At 42.1% G+C, this 20,210-nt stretch overlaps 1 pseudogene; it reads left to right on the top strand.

Annotated features, from left to right (window-relative positions):
* Nucleotides 1-792: 792 nt before the first annotated feature.
* LOC132353756 (RING finger protein 11-like) lies at nucleotides 793-1,496 on the top strand (annotated as a pseudogene).
* Nucleotides 1,497-20,210: the final 18,714 nt, after the last annotated feature.

Here is a 20,210-nt window from a genome sequence, read left to right as displayed (position 1 = left end):
AACTGATACAGCCACTTTGGAGAACAGTATGGAGGTTCCTTAAAAAAACTAAAAATAGAACTACCATACGACCCAACAATCCCACTACTGGGCATATACCCTGAGACAACCATAATTCAAAAAGAGTCATGTACCAAAATGTTCATTGCAGCTCTATTTACAATAGCCAGGACATGGAAGCAACCTAAGTGTCCATTGACAGATGAATGGATAAAGAAGATGTGACACATATATACAATGGAATATTACTCAGCCATAAAAAGAAACTAAATTGAGTTATTTGTAGTGAGGTGAATGGAGTTAGAGTCTTTCATACAGAATGACGTAAGTCAGAAAGAGAAAAACAAATACAGTATGCTAACACATATATATGGAATCTAAGGGGGAAAAAAAAGTTCATGAAGAACCTAGTGGCAGGACGGGAATAAAGACACAGACCTACTAGAGAATGGACTTGAGGATATGGGGAGGGGGAAGGATAAGATGTGACCAAGTGAGAGAGTGGCATGGACATATATACACTACAAAACGTAAAATAGATAGCTAGTGGGAAGAAACAACATAGCACAGGGAGATCAGGTCTGTGCTTTGTGACCACCTAGAGTGGTGGGATAGGGAAGGTGGGTGGGAGGGAGATGCAAGAAGGAAGAGATATGGGAACATATGTATATGTACAACTGATTCACTTTGTTATAAAGCAGAAACTAACACACCATTGTAAAGCAATTATACCCCAATAAAGATGTTAAAAAAAACAAAACAAAACATAAAAAACAGCACACATATCACACAGTCAAGCCCCGGAAGATGGGGAAATGCCTTAAGTCCCCCACTTCGGATGACATCTCCCTGCCTCACAAGTCTCAGTCCGACTGGGCTAGCTTTGGCAAAGGGACGGAGCTGGATCAGGAGCCGCTGCTGCCATATCTGGATCTAGTTCCAGTTTTTGTCTATCATCCAACACCTAGCCAGACTTGCCTAGCAACTCAGCTGAGAGGAACAAATAAGGATAGCTCAAAGAATAGGCCTCATACAGCATCAGCCTAAAGGAGTTTATGACCCTGGAAGAAATGGATCAGAAAAAAGGATCCAAGGGACTTCCCTGCTGGTGCAGTGGCTAAAGACTCTGCACTCCCAATGCAGGGGGCCCGGGTTGGTTCCCTGGTCAGGGAACTAGATCCCACATGCATGCCGCAACTAAGGGTTTGCATGCCACAACTAAGGAGCCCACCAGTTGCAAATAAGACCCGGTGCAACCAAATAAATAAATAAATAAATAAAAAATAAATAAATAAAATAAAACTAATATTAAAAAAAAAGATCTGGGAGTGTGTGATCTGTATGATGGACTTGGTTTATGAGAACCCAATTTGATTTCTGCTGTGTATGCAGATCACCTGGGCTGTACAGATGACTGGCTGATGAGATCCTTCACGTGCCCCTCCTGCATGGAGACAGTTGACGCAGCACTACTTTTATCCTACAAGACTAACTGAGCCAGTGTCTCTCACCTGACTTCAAGTGAACCATCATTTTTGGTGGTTTTGATCTGTTGTCATTGAGCCCAAAGAGCCAGGGATTAGGAATTAAGATCATGCACGAAAGTTCCCTAAAAATTCCTGAACGGCTGCAGGGAAAATGTTGGGGAAAAGTACATGATATTTTAGAAATTTAGGGGGAAAAGTGGATGGTATTTTTTTGTAAAGCCTTCACCCAGTGTTTAAAAATATAATTGTATTTAGATCTTGTTATTGCTCCAGTACATAAGAATTGTGTAAAGTGTTACAGCAGCTATATATGTTTAAATTGTGTGTCGAAGATTAAGATAAAGATAGTGGTTGTTTTTCCTAAGTGAGATAACTTTCTTCTTCCCCCTACCCAAATTCTTTTCTGAAGTTGCTGGCATTTGGATCAAGGTTTTATTAAAAGCTACATTTTATAACACTGGCACAAAAAAAGTAGTTTTAAGCTTGTTTGCATAGTTCTTTTTTTTTTTTAGAATAAACAGAGCATTTATTTTTTACTTTATAGGAACTCCACAAGTTAAGGTCCCATTGTTCTTTTGCTGTGATTGTTGTTACTATTGATGTTGCTGTTTTCTGTCTTTGCTGGTTCTTTCTAATCTACCATTTGTCATTATTGGCATATGATCATCTCAGGGTCACAAGATGGCTGCTGTAAAACCAAGTATCATATTCTCACAAAACAAGGAGAAAGCAGAAAAAGAGTCCAAATGGTCATTTTCCTAATGCATATTTATCTTTTTTCAGAGAAAAATATCATTCTCATAAGCACAATAACAGCCTTCCCCTAATTATTCATTTGCCAAAACAGATTGATATGACCATTCATAAGTCAATTCATGGCAAAGAGGGATATGAGAATGATTGTCTTAGCCTAACAAGGATTTATCCACTAAAGCTGAATGCTTCACTCCTCAAAAAAAATCATAAAGTTCTATGAGCAAGGAAGAGCTAATAAGTGACTGTTAAGTAAACCATCAGAATTGTTTGTCCAAGACCATATGATTCTTTTTTTCCACTGGAAATGGAATTCATTACCTTAGGTCTTTTTAAATAGTGTACTATTACTGTTGGGGCTGGCTCTGTGCTTGAAAACCAGTTTATTTATAACTTGTTACAAGTGCTATATCTGTTTGCAGTTAAGAAATGCAGAATTCAAAGTGATCTCCTAGCTTGTAAGCAAACTGAGATTCATTGTCCCTCTTCTATAAAAAAAAAATGAGTCAATGTGTCCAGAAACTAACTCTAGTAAAGTGGGGTTTAACATTAAAAAAAAAAAAAAAAAGTGAGGGTGGAGCCCTCATGAATGGGATTAGTGTCCTCATAATAAGAGACAAGAGAGAGTTTACTTGTTCTCTGCGTCTATGTGAGGATGTGATGGGAAGTCTGCAGTCTGATCTGCAGTCTGCAGCCAGGAAGCAGGACCTCGCCAGAAGCTGAATGTGCCAGCATCCTCATCTTGGACTTCCAGCTTCCACAACTGTGAAAAATAAATTTCTGCTGTTTATCAGTCACCCAGTTTATGATATTTTGTAATAACAGCCTGAAAAGACTAAGACAGGGTACTGCTGACATGGGAGGACCTTCCATGTCCTAGACCTCCCGACACATTCTCAGCCTTCCTTCTATTTGCCATCCTGCACTTGTGTTTGTGATAGCTAGGCCTCTGACCCTCAGTCTGCCACTTGGTACCACACAGAGGAAAACTTTCATCCCTTTTCCTCAGACCATAGCTGGTGGGCCAGGAGAGGAACCACTGCGCCTCAGCTGGTGTGCCTGATTCCACTTCCTTGACATCTTGGAGAGAGCCGATCCCTGCCTCTTGTGGGCTGTTTGGCTCCACTGGACCTTGTCATAATTTGCACTGCTGAACTTACCAGTCATGGGAGCATTACTTGCTTGAGAGACCCTTGAGGACAGAGGATGGGTCTTATTCAACTCTGACACACAGGAGGGTGGGTATTGAAATTTCTCCACGCTGATTCATAATAGGCTGTTTCCTTGAGCTACCAAAGTGCCTCCTCCCCTTCTTGTCCAGGCTACACCTACTCCTCCCCAAGAACCTCTCCCAAATCCACTATTAGCTAATGCTCCAACCCTTTACCAGAATCCATTCCTGTAGATGGTGGCAGCTCATACTGAATCCAGCCTTTGTACCCCAACACCGAATTAAATCTCGGAGTTGGAGTTTTGGATGAAGTAGAAAAGAACAGCTTTATTGCTTTGCCAGGCAAAGGGAGCCACAGGGGACTAATGCTCTCAAAACTGTGTGTCTCGACCTGGAGGGAGTAGTCAGGAGTTTTATAGTAACAGTTCAAAGAGGGTGTGATCAGCTCGGTCAATCACTCTTCTGATGGATTCGTGGTGAGGTAAGTGGGAGCCAGCAATATCAGCCTTCTGGTTCCAACTGGTCTGGGGTCTTCTTGCTTGTGGGCAGCACACCATTAACTTCTCCCACCTGGTGGGTGTTTCAGTATCTGCAAAACAACTCAAAGATATTGTTATGTGTATCCCTTGCGGAGGAACCAGGACCCTGCCCCAAGGCTGCACTATTGTTTCTTCAGGAAGCTATTGCTGAACTAAATGTTCTATGGATAGTGGTCAACAAGGGTGATTTTTCTAAGTAAAGAATATGCTCTTCTAGTCTCCCCTGGGAATATTCCTTCCCTCTATGTTTGCAAGTCCAAATCTCACTCAAGTCTTCATGAGCCTGATCAAACAACAGAAAGTAAGAGCTGGATGGGGTCGACTCTAACCTACCTTCCTCATCTAAAAATTGAGGAAACATTTCTGGAGCCAGGAAATGACTCACTCAAAAAGCCAGTCATCCACGTAGCATTTCTGACCTTACTCATCAGCCGTGTGACCATGGGTGCCTGGAAACACTCCTCTCCACACTGAACCTTGAAGTTCCCAGTTTATTAGGTGCTTACTCTAGTGGGGACATGTCCTTAAGCATTTATGTGGATTATAGCATCCCTAAGTGGTAGGTTCTGCTATCACCCTCATTTTATAGATGAGGAAACTGAGGCTTAGAGAGTTTAAGTAACTTACCAAACACATGTAGTAGTTAATTGCTGGAGCTCTTAACTGCTATGCTTTAAATTTTCTTTTTTCAGTCACGCTCCTCCTTGTACTGTAACTTCTCCAGACCCTGAGGGCAGGGTATCATTTCAGTATCGCCTCCCTCCTCTGGCACAGTGATAGGTGGGCACTTAGCAAATATTTGTTGAGTGAAAGAATGAACACATGAATACTAAGAGCAACTGAACTATGACATGAAAGGGAAGTGTATTCAGAGTTCATATTTACATGGGGGGCAGTTGAGAATAGGCAGATGCTATGGTTTTGGATGTAAGCTAAAGAGAAATTTATGATTGTGTGCAGTGAAGCCAGATTGGCTGTAGCTGGGTAAGAAGGCATACTTCTCCGGCCCTAGGGCTATAAATACCACCTTTGTAAGTTTGCATCACTTTTCCCAAACCTTTCCTGAAAACTCTGCACGGTACCAAGTCTAAATGAGTTTCCTCTTAGTTACTAGTCACTTTGGGAGGGAGCTTTCACCCAAATTTGCCACACAATTCACTGCCAAAAAATTCCATCATCTTTATTTGCATCAGAGGGCAAATTTTCCCATTTAATTATCTGAATCAGCTGAAGATCTAAGCAGAATCTTGAGGGTTTCCACGCAGTTGCTGTAGACTACCTGCTTGCCTTTTAAGATAGTGGTGTGACAATTTGAGGAGTCACTGCAGAGTTCCTTAGCAATGTCACCTCCACCGTGACCTACCAAAACTATTTATATGTGAATGAGGACATAATTCCACATCAGCAGTAGCTTAATTTTACTTCTCCTGGAGAGAAAACGTCCCCACAAAACACTAGCTTTGCCTGTAGTTTATGATTTTATTTAAATGGATGCCCATTGTTGACAGGGTACTTTGATGAGCCCACATCTGCAAGTTCAACCTACAGACATAAAACATCAGCAAAAGATTGTGAGGGAGGCCTTCTATTGTAGGAAATTGCCATATTCAGTAGGCAAATGTGCATTTTTTTTTTCTGTTGCCAGAGATCCTCTATATTTTAGCACAAGTGCTCTCAATTTACACAGGAAAGAATCATTTAAAGACTTCATGTGTCAATAGCAGCTTTATGAGCATAGAAGGAGTTTAAAGGAAAGCACAGCCTGTGTACAATACCTGGGGTAACTCTGCATCTTGGTAGAAGACGTGAGTGTTTTTTAAAGCCAAATTAACTGATTGCAGGTGTTCTCTAAATAAGAATGGAAAATACAAACTGTCCTTTCATTCAAAGTCACTGAATCTTGAAAAACAGAATCATGGAATTGCTAATGGAGACAGTACTACTTGGCCCTTTAGTGTAAAACACTGGCCTTTTTCTTCCCTTGTCTGTCTTTCCTTTCATCCTCCCATCCATTCGTCTGCCCATCCATTCATTCATCTGTCCATCTGTCCATCCATCCATCCATCCATCCATCCATCCATCCATCCATCCATCCACCTGTCCTTCCAAGCAGCAAGTGTTGCATTGGTGGCCCCTCTGGTCCAGGCACTGTTCTGGATGGGGGGGGGATGGTGTAGAAGATAGACAAGACCCTGATTTCATGAAATTTCATTCTGGGGTGTGTGTGTGAAGAAGGCAAATAAGCAACCAGTAAATAAGTGAGTAAGTAAAGCAATTTCAGAGCGTGGGAAGGGCTATGAATAAAAATTAAATTTGTGTCTTATAAGAGAGTGACTTGTGGGGTGGGATGGCTAGTTTAGATGGAGTGAATGGAGGAAAGGTTGCAGAGGAGGTGGATTTTCAGCCAGTATCTGAATGACAAGAATGATGCATTATTCAAAGTTCTGAAGAAAGAGCATTCCAAGTAGAGGATAAGCAAGTGGAAAGGCCCTGAAGTGATATTGCGCATAGCTTCTTGAGGAAAACTTACAGAAAGAGTGATCTGAGAAAGGAAGAGTTAAAAAATGTGGAATTTAGATATGCCTACTTGGACAGAAGACAATCGGAGTGGTATGAATGATTCTCATCTAAACTCTTTCACCCCAGGTTCACTCTTGGAAGTGATTTCTTCAAGCTTTGGCTATTTTAATCTCTTGGCCACTTGGTGGCACTGTTGCACCATGTAATTTTGCCAGGCCCCTGTTTGGGTTTGTGTTGGAGAGAGTAGGAATGAAATTGTGCCATTCTGAGACTGAGAGGATACCATTTCTTGCCATGTTAAGCAGCGTTTTGCTACTGTGAAAATTCTTTTCCAATGGGAAGGATTACTTTCACTCCAAACCTAGAAGAGAGTTGCCGTTTCTGTAGGGGACCCCAGATGCTTTGTGATTCTGGAACCCCAAGAACTTTCAAACTTTCTGTCTAAATGAAGTTGCCAAGTGACACACCTCAACCCTAAGGCACTGTCCGGTGCTCACGTTGGTTTTGAGGAGTAAGAGGGGCTGGAAATCTCTCTTTTGGAAATGCAGGCATGATAGCCACATAATTAATGAGACACCCACCTTTCTCTGAATAAACCTTGGGAGCTGGCTGTTATGAGACACGGGGGGTTCCTCCTACTTCCTGGGTTAGATAATTATCAAGTCATTTTAATATCCTGTTTAACATTATGCCCCTATTGTCATGGAAAGACTTGGATTCTGCAGAGAGCACTGGTGATTGAAGGAGATGCACATGACTGTTAGTGGAAACCTGTAGGCCAAGGTGAGTCTCACTTTCAAGTTTGACTCTGTTTTTTCTGGAGCCCAGTCTGTCGTTTGTGGTACAGACTGCATCCCACAGGTACCACCAATCTTTCCTCCGGTTTGGGCATGGCTCTTGGGTCCATACAGGTCTAGAACCAGCGTTCCTGGCACAATCTGCTGTGCTTTGAAAAGTAACTTAACCTCCTTACTCTGCCTTATCAAAATGGGATGTGACAAGACCCCATTAACCTGTGAAGTCAGTGGGCCTGGCGAGGTCCCTGCTAAACAATTTACCAGCTGTGTGATCCTGGGCCAGTCAAGCCACCTCTCTGAGCTTCTGCTCCTTGTCTTGAACAAATGGCAATGCATCTTTCTCACAAGGAGAATTATGCTAATCAATAAAGGTGAAGGAACCATGTAACTGCAAAGTGCTAAGTTAATAAAAAGTATAATTGCCATTATTCCTGATATATTTCCTTTTGTATTTTCCCACATATTTCTCAAGAAGGCAGAAAAGAAAGGAAAAACACCAAAAACCATAAGGAGCTAGGAATCAGTTGTACAAGTTTACAAACCAGAAACACTCTCGTTAGAGGAGGAAAGGACACATCTGCCGTGATGTGTTTCAGCATTTGCAGGTGTTGTAAAGTCAAACTATTTGCTCCTTTCTTTCTAAAAATTAATTTACTTTTTATTGAGATATAATTTAGATACCATAAAATTCATCATTTTGAAGTGTACAATTAAGCATTTTCACACAGGTGTGCAACCATCACTATTGTCTAAATGCAGAACATTTGCATCACTCCAAAACAAACCTATACCCGATAGTGTCCCACAGATCTCTGAGGTTCTGTTCCTTTTTCTTCCTTTTTCTTGTCTGTTTCTCAGACTGGGTTATCTCAGTTGATTTATGTTCAAGTGTGCTGATTCTTTCTCTGCCTGTCCAAATCTGCTGTTCAGCCCCTCTAGTGAATTTTCCCTTTCAGTTATTGTACTTTTCAACTCCATAATTTCTACTTGTTCCTTTTCATTATTTGTCTTTATTGATATTCTCTATTTGATGAGATATCATTCTTATACTTTTCTTTAATCTTTGACATGATTTCCTTTAGGTTTTTAAATTATATTTAAAATTGCTGATGGAACTGACCAGGATCCTGCAGCACCCCCCCCCCCAAATACCCCCCAAGTACAAAGGCCCCTCCACATCCCCTGCCTCTTGTTTGTAGAAAAGCTGAAGTCTCCCAGGCCTCCCTGAGTCACAAAAGAGCAGGCCCAAGCAGCTAATGATTAGGACAATAGAGTCACAGACTCAGTGTCTGATGAAAGAATGGGATTACACTATAGCTCATAATAATCTATATCTTTATGGACATTAGAATAATTGTAGCTTGGTCTGCCCGTATAAGTAAGCAGGCAACTAAAATTGTCAGCAAAGAGATGCTATAGGCCCATGTCGACATCTTCCACTCTGAAAATATAGCATCTTAGGTCAGCATAAAGAATTTACAGAAGACAGACCTTCACCCCTAATCCCATAGGAATGGAATGATGTCTGACAAGTGGAGATTTGTAAGCAGCTCATTTGCCCCTTTCCTGTTTGTCTATTTCTGCTCCCCTTAAACCTTAATTATAAACATGAGATCAGTAGGTAACATTTGACCTAACTCCTGACTTCTACTCTACTGAATGTACACAATGCCTTGCCTAACCAGTTGATTCCTTTCCTGGATTAAAAGGAGTAAGAATGAAGAATTAAGTAGTTAAAGAATGACTGACTCTCTACTCCCATCTTCCCCCCTTAGCAAATTTGCAGGTGGACCATGTGGGTAAGATAGCATCCAAAGGAAGATCAGGAGAATTCAGCAGGTCTGCACACAATAGAAAAATGATGAAGAATATGACCTCCTACCTTAATGATTAACTGAGATTGTTTCCCCTTTTTCCCTTTAAAAATAGTCATGGCTGAGCAGAATCTTTGGAATTGGTCTCTGGATGTGAATCCTCCTTCTCCTCAGATTGCTGGCTTTTCTGAATAAAACATCTTTCCTTTCTGCTGACACTCACCCCTCGATTATTTGCTTTTGAGTGGCGAGTAGCTGAACCTGAGTTCACACTGATTTAAAGTCTTTGTCTAATAAGTCCAATGTTGAGTTTCCTAGGAACAGTCTCTATTGATTGATTTTTTTTCTTGTGCATGGGCCATACTTCCTTGTCTCTTTGCATATCTAACAATTTGTTTTGTTAAAAAGTGGACACTTTAAATAATAGAATGTAATGTGGCAACACTAGAAATCAGATTCTCCCCTCACTTTAGGATTTGTTATTGCCGTGGCTTGCTGTAGCTGTTGTTTGTTTAGTGTTTTTTCCTGAACTAATTCTATACAGTGTGTATTTTCTGTTGTGTGTGGCCACTTAAGTCTCGACTCAGTTTAGTGGTCAGCTAATTATGGACAGAGATTTCCTTAAATGCCTGGAACCAAAAAGTCTCCTAGTCTTTTGCAGGTGCTGTGTTTTGGGCACGCCTTCAGTGCTCATCCAGGCAGCTCACAAGTCTGCCTTGACCTTTTCTTCCCACTTGTGCAGAGTGTCAAGCTCAGCCAGAGAAGAGGGCATGGACCTTCTTGGGTTTCCGGGGCTTGAGCACAGCCTTCTGAGGCAGATTCACAGGGTCTTCTAGATTCCCAAGAGTATGGTTGAGCTTTTCAAAGCCCTCAGCTTTTCCTTTTAAGATTTTTGGTTAGCCTATTGTTTGCCTCAACTGTTTTCCATCACCACAGGCAGCGGAACTCTTTAAACACTCGCCCATAAATGTTTTAGACAAATGCTTTCCCTCCCACAAGGCTTTCACACTGGGCCACTGATAAAGACAGGCCTTTCCAATTGGATCTTCCAGGGAACCAGCAGACAGGTCAAAGAATGGCAATTCTTTGGGAATGAGGTCTGTTCTGCTCCCTTCAGTACCAGGAATGCAGACTGCTATTTCAAGGCTACCACTGAGCTGGAGAGGAGGATGGGACTAAGGTAAATTAAAATGCTACCCTGCTCCTTGTTCTTACTGAGATTCAGCTGTTTCTATTGCATAAACACTCCCTGGGGTGCCCTAAGCCTTTGGTTAATTTTCAAAGTTCTGAAAAAGTTAATTCTGACAATTTTTGTAAGTCTTTAAATTGCTTTTATGGAGGAGTGAATTTTCAGAGATCTATACTGTGCCATTTCCACTGGTGATCACCTACTCTTTTCTTTTTGAAGTTGCAGTGAAACCTATTCATCAGTGTTGGAGTCATGTCTACACACACCAGACATCCTGTCAGTTTAGGTCAGTGAGACTAATGTAACACTGACTTTGGCTACAAAACACAGCCACCAGTATCTTATTATCCCCTAAAGGTGCAGAGGAATTTCCAAAACAAAATTGATTTTTACCTCACAATCTATTAATAAGGGTGAAATATAACCTTAAATTAAACTGTAAGTGGGAGGGTGCTCCAAAGTTAAAATTGTCATAATCCCCAATTAAGTATCAAACATGTCACTCCAGGCCAATGCTGTCATTGATTCATTCATTCAGTAAATCTCTATTGAATAGCTGGTGTCAATTATAGTGGCCACCATCTAGAACAGGTGAGGGAGGCCACAGGGAGGCCCAGTGCCTCACAGACCTCAAAGGAAGGGGCCTGCCATATCCCTCACAGACCCCCTGAATGAGGTGGCATTTGGGCTGAATGGGTTTGGGCAAAAACCATTTGACATATATTCCTGACTCAGGGTTTTTATCCTTGCTCTTCTTTCCTCCTGGAACTTTCTTGCTTCACATACCTGGATCCCTTCTCTTCATTCAGATCTCAATACAGAGAGGTCCTCCTTGAGTATCCAATAAAAGCAGTCTCTTTCCCCATGACTACCCCCACTGCCTTCTAATTATCTTCCTAGACTTTGTGGTCATCGGAAAATGCCTTAGTTACTTGCTTATTTATTGTCTGCTCCTTGCTCTCTGTCCCCACCTCCACTTGAATACAAACCCACTAGGGCAAGGCACCTCACTGTCTTATTTATTCTTTTGTTCCCAGGGCTCAGACCAGTCCTGCACATGGTTGGTACTTAATCAGTATTTGTTGAGGGAATGAATAAACTGCTAGAAGACACATGTTAGGAAGTGCTTCCTCATTACCCAGCTTTATTTGTCTCATTTGTACCCCTGCCCCGTGCCCTGCACACACCCACCCCGACTCTGGGCCAGACTTGGTTGACTGAGGAAACAGGGCAATTTGTCATGAGCTGCGTTACAGGCAAGGCCCTGCATATGTATAGAGGGGCTGAGAGGACTCTGGACCTGTTCTCCTCTCTGTGGTTGGAGCTGCCCTTCGTTGTCATGAGTGAGGACAGGGTCCAGAGAACTTTGAACCGAAAGGTTCTCAGCTCCTCTTTCCTGGATGATGTGGGCTAGCACTTTGAAGCAAACAGCCCAGAGAGAAAAGTCACCTACTCATTTTTCTGCTTTCAAGTATTAAACATTGTCTTAGGGACTTCCCAGGTGACACAGTGGTTAAGAATCCACCTGCCAATTCAGGGGACACAGGTTCAAGCCCTGGTCTGGGAAGATCCCACATGCCGCGGAGCAACTAAGCCCGTGAGCCACAACTACTGAGCCTGCACTCTAGAGCCCGTGAGCCACAACTACTGAAGCCTGCACACCTAGAGCCCATGCTCCGCAACAAGAGAAGCCACTGCAATAAGAAACCTGCGCAGCACAACAAAGAGTAGCCCCCGCTCGCCACAACTAGAGAAAGCCCAAGCTCAGCAACGAAGACCAACGCAGACAAAAATAAATAATAAATAAATAATAAATTTATTTTTAAAAAGGATAAAAAAAACATTCTTATTATTTTTTTTAATTTAAATTAATGAAATAATAGAAGAGCTGCCAAATTAGCAATGACTGGAAAAGAGGTGGCTTAAAAGACCTATGAGTAAAACAATACAAACATGCATGGGGAGGAATTTTATTTTTTTACCAACTTGGCAGAAAAAAAGGACAAGATCGATTCCTGAGAGTAGACAAATATCTCTTATAGAGAGACCCAGAAGAAGAATGTCATCCTATCACAAAAGCAAAATTTCTCAAGGAGTCAGTGGAGGTTGTGTGTGTTTGTTCCTCTGTGTGTGTGTGTGTGTGTGTGACTGGTTGCTGTGTGTGTGCTTGTGTATGTTTGTGTGTATGTAATTGCCTGCAGTACTTCCCAGACCTCATAAGTATGGTTCCACCTCTCCAATGTCATTACTCGATACTTCTCTACACGTTCTGGAATAGGGCCCAAACCCATAGAGGTGAATGTGCTGAGTTGTCAGAGACACCAAAGAGCTTTCTAGATAGGGTTCAGAAATGCCCTGGGAAGGGACTTCATGTCATGAACATCTCTCATGTCTGAGAGATGAAACATGCTTTGAGGAAGAGGGAAATGGCAAAGCAGGAGGGATGGGTGTCAGCTGGGAAAAGCCAGCCTTTGGAAGGAGGCTTCTCTAAGGTCCAGCAGATGGAGAAATACACAGGCCACTTTGCAAAGTCAAGATGTGGAATTTGTTTGTAAATCGAATGGGCGATGGCAGAGTTATGGGTGATGGATGTTGCAGTGTGGCGTGTGCAATCAGGTGTAGGGAGTGCATTATTAAATGTGTAACAAAGGTGAAACCATAGATGAAATTTATCTTGATTTCAGGAAAGCTGTCTCTCCTCTCCTCACAGCATTCTGATTTACAGGCAGTCGGCAGAGCCCAGGAAGTACAAGCTATTGAAATTAATTCAAATTGTTTTATCCAGAGAGTGTGAAGAAAGAAATGGTTTTGGTATAAAGCTCAATACCAGAGGACCAGTCTGCCGCCTCCACTTGACAGGGATGGATGGGAGGTTGCTGAACAAGACATTCCCAGGCTAGGGAGAGACTGCAGCTGAACTGCACAGCAGGGGCAGGGCAGACAAGGACTGAGATCTATGAAAACACAGACAGAGACAAGGACTGAGATCTATGAAAACACAGACAGAGACAAGGACTGAGATCTATGAGAACACAGACAGAGACAAGGACTGAGATCTATGAGAACACAGACAGAGACAAGGACTGAGATCTATGAGAACACAGACAGAGACAAGGACTGAGATCTATGAGAACACAGACAGAGACAAGGACTGAGATCTATGAGAACACAGACAGAGACAAGGACTGAGATCTATGAGAACACAGACAGAGACAAGGACTGAGATCTATGAGAACACAGACAGAGACAAGGACTGAGATCTATGAGAACACAGACAGAGACAAGGACTGAGATCTATGAGAACACAGACAGAGACAAGGACTGAGATCTATGAGAACACAGACAGAGACAAGGACTGAGATCTATGAGAACACAGACAGAGACAAGGACTGAGATCTATGAGAACACAGACAGAGACAAGGACCGAGATCTTTGGCCGCCGCAACAAACACCACCTCGTTAGTTTGACCACAGCACTCTGAAATCCCTGAGGAGAACTGGGTCCAGACACTGAAAGGTTAAGAGGATAAAATTGGCTGCTCCGGGGTAATGAGTGTAATCACAATGAGTGTTATGAGGAAACAGAGTTAATGAGCTTTCCCAACATTCTTCAACATAGTCAAATTTTAAACCTGAATCTCCAAGTCTAGGCTTTTTCATTTTCCCCTCGAAGACATGTTCTCTAATGGGAAGTCTCTGAGACACTTGTCAAGAGTAAATCTCATCTGTCCTGTCTCTCTATTGTTCCTTGGTGCAGGAAGGATTTGAGGTGCTGTGATTCCCAGAGCTCAACCCCAAAGGCTGTGCACCATGAAGGCACATCCTGAGAAGGTCACAACCCCTTGCCCCCGGCCTTGGTTGCTGTCTATTTGGATGGAGCAGACAGGCCAAGGAGACAATGGTTTCTACAATGTTATAAAATAGCAGCCACTGGGGACATGGTGCTAGGAGGTCAGTGGGTTTGGGGCACAGGGAAGGTTCATGAATCTTTGCTTTGGGAGAAAGTCAGATATGAGGCCTTAGGTAATGGGCTCAGGCAGCCTAAGCAATCTTGTGCTGGGAGAGGCACTTCTACTTACAAAAGTGGGGGCAGCAAGGGAGTTGCTCCTTGTCTGGGGAAGACAGAGGTCAAAGTCATGGGCCTTTTCCCATATGTGGGGATACTGAATGTCAGTGTCCCTATTTCCTCCTTTTTTACATTCAAATGAATGATACGGGGTTTTCTCTAACCAGGGGCTGTGGTCAATACAGCTTTTTCTCCCTGACTGACTTTCTCTACCAAACCAGTTCTGCTCTGATCTGGTCAAGATGGATTAAGATGTTTGCTGGGCTGTTAAAACTACAGTCTCTAACTTGTGGGTCTTTGTGACAGCAAAGGAATTGTCCAAGGGTTTGATGTTACTGCTTAAAACAAGAAGTGAAACTAGGTTGGGGCTGGGTCAGAGTACAGAGCAAAGGAGCTACGCTTAAGACTCAGAGAAACAGATAACAAAGGCACATTTTAAGTGATAACCCAGCGTGGGAATGTGCTCCCTACAGAGCACATGACCGTGCCTGTATACTCGCAAACACAGGCATTGTTAAAGGAGATGTACCTGGTGGCAGTAATAGTAATTTTAATTGAGAAGAGGGTTCACACAGATATATAGAGATGGAAATGGGTGTATATCCATCTATACTCATACAGATATAGTTACACATGGGTATATAGACATAAATAGATGTCCATAGCTATTGCTTTCTTTGTACTCATGGTTAGTCTAAAAGATGATTAAAAGCCTCATTTGAAAAATAAAAACTCATCTTAAGCTAGTTATTTAACTTCATGTACTCCAAGTATTTATAGTTAGAGTATTTTTTAAATGTCTAATTTACTCAGCAACTAAAGGGGAGCTTATTCTTTCCTTCTTGTCTGTCTTCTTTTACCCGTTACCATCCTGAAAGTTCAGGAACCTTCGGTAGGTCACACCGGAAATGACCCTGCCTGTGGCCTTGTCTATATGTGACTGAAATTTCTACACCTTCCCAAGGCTCCCATCTGCACACATTTATGAACGCTCATTGTGTTTTGAGGCCTGGTGGGTCAACCAGGATATACCAGGTTATCCGGTCCAGGACCATATAAAAGATTTGAACTTCTGAGACATCTTTTGTGAACTCACAGAGGGACAAAGGCTAATGGATGTGTGTAGTGTGTCATCCACCATGTGTGTTTGGCATCTGGAGGAGATAACAGGGCTTCCAAGTGCCAAGAGCTGGGCCCGGGCAGGGCTTGAACTGCAGTGGTGATACTGTGGGATCTGTAGTTACTTTTGCATTGAAGACCTTCTCTTTCAGTGATGTCACTTCGTTTGCGATTATAATTATTTCCCTGAAACCCAGGGACCTAGGCTTTTATTTTATGAAGTAATAAAACTAATTAGCCACAACAAATCCTGTCTATGCTTAGTTTGCTCAGGACTACATCTTGTGTATTAGTTTGCCTCTCAGTTGGAGCCTCTTGGCTGCAATCCCGAGGGCTCAAGCTGGGCTGCTCCAGCCCTGACCAGAACGAAGGTAAGACAAGTACTGCATTCAAGGTAAAAGTCTGCTTCAACCCACTGACTATTCACAGAGCTGTGCCTTGGCTGAAGCTATCAGGTTTGCATCTTGAAGCCAATAGCAGAGTTCTAGGTGCTGCATTTGGGAATAAAGAAGAGTGCTTGACACATAGGACAACAGAGTGTAATCTAGGGCATGGATAAAGAATTCAAGGCCGTGCTTAAACCCAAGAAGAAAGAGAACATGGCCACCAACCAGGCAGACTCACCACAGATTCTCATTGCTTTTGACCAGTCTTGCCCTCAGGCTTCACATGAGGGCATTGGGAAGAAATCACCTAGTGCAAGTATAAACTCCTGGGCACTTTTGCCTAGGGTAGTTCCTGGGGGCAAAAGAAATGCAGTAAGAATTAAGGTGACTGATAAAATGGAGCCTGCTATGTAAATTAAAAGCAGAAAGTGTATTTTAATTAGACTTAGCTACTGCTTTTACTTGATTTCCAAATATCAAAATTTCCCTTTCATTTCTTGTGTGAGTAATCCTGGCCCTGATTAATTAGAAACACTAGGTCCTTGCTACTACCACATATTATCCCTGGAGGGGACTGTGCTTCAGTGACAAATGTTAAAAGAATGTGCTTCATTCTCTCTCCTTGGCATAGCAAATAAAGAGAGGAAATCATTTATTCCGGGCCTCGGCAAGCAGCCTTAGGGGATCTCCAAGGCCTGGCTCTGAATCAAAGTAAGTGATGGTAGCAGTGGTGCCTTACTTAACTGGCAGACAGAACCACTGCCCTCTCATTCCATTAGCCAAGGCAGAAACATCAAACTTTTATGGAATCCATTCCAGCTGAAACAACAGACTCCTTTATCATTGCAGCAAGAGCACTGGGAATTATTTTTCCTCTGGAAAATTGATAACTTGAATGCACCAGGTGGATAATTCAGATGTTCTTTTTAGATGCCAAAATAGTTGAATTTTTACCCTGAGGAGAGGGAAAGTGGAGTTAGAGGACGTCTATTGGTTTCGTGGGATGCTTAACAAGCGAGGTTCTCTCAGCATGTGCTAAAATGCTTTGTACTTTTGAGATGTTATGGGTCAGGTAACAGGTAATTCCATTGTCCTACTTTTACTTCCAAAAAATGTCTGTCCTTGGAGGTCCAGTTCATAAAAACCAACTTCTTGTGTCCCTTCGTAAGCTTTTGAAGGTCTATTTTCTAAGTTAAGATGTCTTGTTTGCTTCTTAAAGTTAAGGTGAATCCCATCATTTTTAAAAATCTTACTCAAATAGCTATTTAGTCAAAGCTGTGGTGAAATGTACACAGGTTGCTATGGTTACCAGATTAGTTTTGCGTGACAGCCTTCTGGGTTGCCTCCCGAAGTGATGGTTACTTGATTACTCCATTCAGTGCTGGGCAAATGGGCCAAAATGTTAGCTTTTAGCCTCTTTCATGTTATTTGGAATGTGGAAACATCTCTACAGGATTGTAAATATTTTATTTACCTCATTGATTCTTAGAGAAAACGATAGACTCTATTTTCCTCTTCTTTGGGAGCAAATGTTTAAAAGAGATCTTTCACTTCTGGCTTTTCACAGAATGCAGATTAATGCACCCAGGGACAGGGTGTGACTGCTCCAGCATTTTCAAATGAGGTGAATCCTGTTGGATAAGATAGTTCTCCAAAGGAGAGCTCACGGGCCTGATGAAGGGGTACCCTAGGGGGCCAATGGCATCTACTAAGCAGGATTTCCAGAGGGTTGAAAGTGAGTCTCTGGGGCTAAAAAAGAGGTCTGGTCAGTCTTAACATCTCTAGCTCCAAGGATAGATCTTCTTTTTTTTTTTTTTTTTTTTTTTTAACATCTTTATTGAAGTATAATTGCTTTACAATGGTGTGTTAGTTTCTGCTTTAAAACAAAGTGAATCAGTTATACATATACATATGTTCCCATATCTCTTCCTTCTTGCATCTCCCTCCCTCCCACCCTCCCTATCCCACCCCTCTAGGTGGTGTAAAGCACCGAGCTGATCTCCCTGTGCTATGCGGCTGCTTCCCACTAGCTATCTATTTTACATTTGATAGTGTATATATGTCCATGACACTCTCTCACCCTGTCACATCTCACCCCTCCCCCTCCCCGTATCCTCAAGTCCGTTCTTTAGTAGGTCTGTGTCTTTATTCCCATCTTGCCACTGGCACATATATACAATGGAATATTACTCAGCCATAAAAAGAAATGAAATGGAGGTATTTGTAATGAGGTGGATGGAGCAAGGATAGATCTTCTGTCAGCATCTACAGGATCTGCCCTCTCAGACAAGGATCCTTGGTGTTTGTACTATCCGTATTTGTTACATGGGGCCTCCTGGCCTCCAAGTTCCCTTCTTCTGTAACAATATCATGCTTTCATTTTGAGGAATCACATCTCAGTCTTAAGGGCAGTCTTTTATTTTTTCCTTAAGAGCAGCCTTGGTGGGGCTCTCGGTCAAGAAGCACCGCCCTTCCCTGGCCGGTGAAGGGGCTCTGCGTACAAGCTCAGCCAATCGGATTCTCCCTGGGGAGCCTGCAGGTTGCCATGGCGTTTGTCCTTTTCTCATCATGGATTTTCAGCCTCGGTTTTGTGAGCCTCATCATGTTGTCTCAATAGATCTTTTTTTTTTTTTTTTTTTCTGTTTAAATTGGCCACGGTTTCTATTTTTACAACCTTATAACACTTACTGAATCATGGTCTTTCCTTTTGATGACTACTGGATCTTTTCTGCGTGGAACCATAAAGTAATTTGGCTGATTTTAAAAGAAACTCCCCAGAACTTAAATACCCAAGGATGTCTTCTTTAAAGGTTTATAAGTTCTGAAGTATCGCATAATCTATCGTTGGCTCTTATAGCAGACACTACAGGTGGTCTATCAATACCCTTATAACTTCTGCATCTTCATTTTCAGGTTTGTTTAGGTGCTTCTTTTTCTCCATAACGCCATTTACTTGGGGAAGGAACCCTTTTGCTATTTCCACTGAATGAACTTCACTAGTCTAGGGCAATCGTGCTAATTCCATTCCCTTTGCTAGTGTCAGGCTTAGGAAGGGCAGTGGTTATACATGTGGACAGTGGGACATGAAAGAATGATGGTGGCTGGCAGGCATCTAGAAAAGGCTTCTTGGCTCTTAAGAACAGACGTATGAAAGAAATAGGTCCTATTCATCCTTGAGCATTGGAGTGTGACAATGTGATGCCTGAAGCAGATACAGCCATCTTGGCGTGAGGAAGGGAGCCAGCTGAAGTCAAGCCCAATAAAATGAGAATGGCAGAATATTAAGGTGGAGAGAACACGGGTCCTTGATAATACTATTATTCATTTGAATTATGCAACTTAGAAAGTGCCCTGCCCCATTCTGCTCGGGGCATAAGACAGCAGTTCCCTTATTGTTTAAGCTACATGATTTGGGTTCTTTCTTATTTGTAGCCCAAAACATTCTAACAGATTTAGAATCAAACTTGTGAAGTACATCATTAACTACTGGTCATTTTTGGGCCTTTGATTCTTGAAGATAAATGTGCATATAATAGAGGATATAATATTGAGAAACAATAAAAAAATGAGGTTATCTAAACTGAATAATATTGTGTTTGATTTAACAGAAGAATTAACTGTGGAATAATATATTGGTTTCTTTATGAGGCTAAAAGCTGGCCTGGAATCTGTCAAGAGAAGAGGTCCTAAAATATCACGTACAAAGGCCACACCTTTGGAACAAGTTCTCAAGGTGACATCTCTGAAGGACAGCACTCATTGACTATCTACTTTTTTATATTTGTTAAGAACTGAACACATTAATAGACTCTGTATACACACCTTCTATTATATGTCATCTTCCTTCAATTCCTTAAAAAGTGAGTTATACTGGGGTTTGTCTTTGGGACAATAATTGAGTCAAGAGCCCATATTCAAGTTATTTCTGGGAGGATCATATGGTGCAGATATATGGCATGGCTGCAAATGTTGGGTCCCTCCTCATGTACCAATTTTAACACCTGGTGGCATACTAATTGAGAGCATTAGGCTTTGGAATTGAACAGTAGATGATGGAGCAAGAATTAAAACTTACTCTGATTGGATGACCTTGGACAACCCCTAAAGCCTCATTGCTCTCATCTATAAAATGAGATAATAATAGACAGTAGTTGGGAGAACTCAATGGGAAATGTATGAAAAGCATTTAGGAACGTGGCTTTCTCCTAGGAGGCATTCAGCAGTAATCACTATTGCAGTCAACCCAGGGACTGCCTGGGAAGTGTCTGTGCTTATAGAAAGAACAAGGTGAACAGCTGTTAGAGACCATTCCACTAACTCCCACTGCCACTGATTTCCGTTACCATTTGTACTTCTTTTAAGGAGGCCA

This window comes from Balaenoptera ricei, chromosome 19, assembly GCF_028023285.1.
Source record: "Balaenoptera ricei isolate mBalRic1 chromosome 19, mBalRic1.hap2, whole genome shotgun sequence".
NCBI classification, from domain to species: Eukaryota; Metazoa; Chordata; class Mammalia; order Artiodactyla; family Balaenopteridae; genus Balaenoptera; species Balaenoptera ricei.
The sequence above is the reverse complement of the archived record's forward strand: the minus strand, read 5'-3'. Positions and strand labels throughout refer to the sequence as shown.